Source organism: Anopheles moucheti, assembly GCF_943734755.1.
Source record: "Anopheles moucheti chromosome X unlocalized genomic scaffold, idAnoMoucSN_F20_07 X_unloc_4, whole genome shotgun sequence".
Taxonomy (NCBI): domain Eukaryota; kingdom Metazoa; phylum Arthropoda; class Insecta; order Diptera; family Culicidae; genus Anopheles; species Anopheles moucheti.
The window spans coordinates 255,001-257,500 of NW_026453548.1; positions in this window are offsets into that span (position 1 = coordinate 255,001).

Below are 2,500 nucleotides of genomic sequence, written 5' to 3' on the forward strand. Positions count from 1 at the left end.
AAGAAAAAATTTTTGTATGGGAGGGCCCCTGCTAGAACATTTTTCCCAAGTGCGTCGATTTTGGGTCGCCGACACAAGCTCGGGTCAAAAAATTTTTTTTTTCACGGTGACTCAAAACATCAATTTTAGACTCCCCTGAGTATGAAAAGTGAAACGAAAATCATTTTTGAGAAGAAAAAATTTTTGTATGGGAGGGCCCCTGCTAGAACATATTTCCCAAGTGCGTCGATTTTTGGGTCGCCGACACAAGCTCGGGTCAAAAAAATTTTTTTTTCTCGGTGACTCAAAACATCAATTTTAGACTCCCCTGAGTATGAAAAGTGAAACGAAAATCATTTTTGAGAAGAAAAAATTTTTGTATGGGAGGGCCCCTGCTAGAACATTTTTCCCAAGTGCGTCGATTTTGGGTCGCCGACACAAGCTCGGGTCAAAAAATTTTTTTTTTCACGGTGACTCAAAACATCAATTTTAGACTCCCCTGAGTATGAAAAGTGAAACGAAAATCATTTTTGAGAAGAAAAAATTTTTGTATGGGAGGGCCCCTGCTAGAACATTTTTCCCAAGTGAGTCGATTTTTGGGTCGCGACACAAGCTCGGGTCAAAAAAAATTTTTTTTTCATGGTGACTCAAAACATCAATTTTAGACTCCCCTGAGTATGAAAAGTGAAACGAAAATCATTTTTGAGAAGAAAAAAATTTGTATGGGAGGGCCCCTGCTAGAACATTTTTCCCAAGTAAATTCGATTTTACCCGGTGAGTCAAAAAATTTTGAAAAAAATATTTTGCCAAAATCGTGTTCATTGCCTATTATAAGGGACCAGGTCAGCTCACACGCATTTTTGGAGACCATATGGAAAGTGCGTCTGGGATTGCGGAAATTAAGTTTAGAGTGTTAAATGATGGTTTCGCAATCCCGAAAGGCTCAAAATCCACCCTAAGGTCCCCTGGGTGAAATGTGGTTTCCAAGGTGTGAGCGCTATCGGTGATAGAGTTGGAATGTGATTTCCAGAGCGCAGGGCGACTGGGCTTAGAGCGAAAATCATAGACAAGGGTAAGTATTGGACTGAACGACTCGAAGCAAACGAAAATCATAGACAAGGGTAATGGACTGAACGACTCGAAGCAAACGAAAACCACACACAAGAGTAATGGACTGAACGAATCGAAGCAAACGAAAATCACATACAAGAGTAATGGACTGAACGAATCGAAGCAAACGAAAAACCACAGACAAGAGTAATGGAGTGAACGAATCGAAGCAAACGAAAACCAAAGACAAGAGTAATAGAGTGAACGAATCGAAGCAAACGAAAACCATGAACACAGGGATAACTGAGAACGAACCTACCTATCAGAGCATGTGAAAGCATGGACAAGAGTACTGAAAATCGGACCAAACCTCTAGAAGCACACGAAAATCATGGACAAGAGTACTCAAAAACACGGACCAAACCTATGGAAGCACACGAAAACCATGAACACAGGGATAACTGAGAACGAACCTACCTATCAGAGCATGTGAAAGCATGGACAAGAGTACTGAAAATCGGACCAAACCTCTAGAAGCACACGAAAATCATGGACAAGAGTACTCAAAAACACGGACCAAACCTCTCGAAGCACACGAAAACCATAAACACAGGGATAACTGAGAACGAACCTACCTATCAGAGCATGTGAAAGCATGGACAAGAGTACTGAAAATCGGACCAAACCTCAAGAAGCACACGAAAATCATGGACAAGAGTACTCAAAAACACGGACCAAACCTATCGAAGCTCACGAAAACCATGAACACAGGGATAACTGAGAACGAACCTACCTATCAGAGCATGTGAAAGCATGGACAAGAGTACTGAAAATCGGACCAAACCTCAAGAAGCACACGAAAATCATGGACAAGAGTACTCAAAAACACGGACCAAACCTATCGAAGCTCACGAAAACCATGAACACAGGGATAACTGAAAACGAACCGAACCTCTCGTAGCAAACGAAAAACATGGACAAAATTATTCGAAACGAACCGAAGCTCGATGCGAAAAACATGGAAAAGCAAGCCCGTAAGTCGCACTATCAAGCCCATAAGTCGCACTATCAAGCCCATAAGTCGCACTATCAAGCCCGTTAGTCGCACTATCAAGCCCATAGGTCGCACTATCAAGCCCGTTGGTCGCACTATCAAAGCCCGTTAGTCGCACTATCAGGCCCTTAAGTCGCACTATCAGGCCCGTAAGTCGCACCAAAAAGCCCGTAAATTGCCCTATCAAGCCCGTTAGTCGCACTATCAGGCCCATAAGTCGCACCAACAAGCCCGTAAATTACCCTATCAAGCCCATAAGTCGCACCAAAAAGCCCGTAAATTGCCCTATCAAGCCCATAAGTCGCACCAAAAAGCCCGTAATTCGCACCAAAAAGCCCGTAAATTGCCCTATCAAGCCCGTTAGTCGCACTATCAGGCCCGTAAGTCGCACCATCAAGCCCGTAAATTGCCCGATAA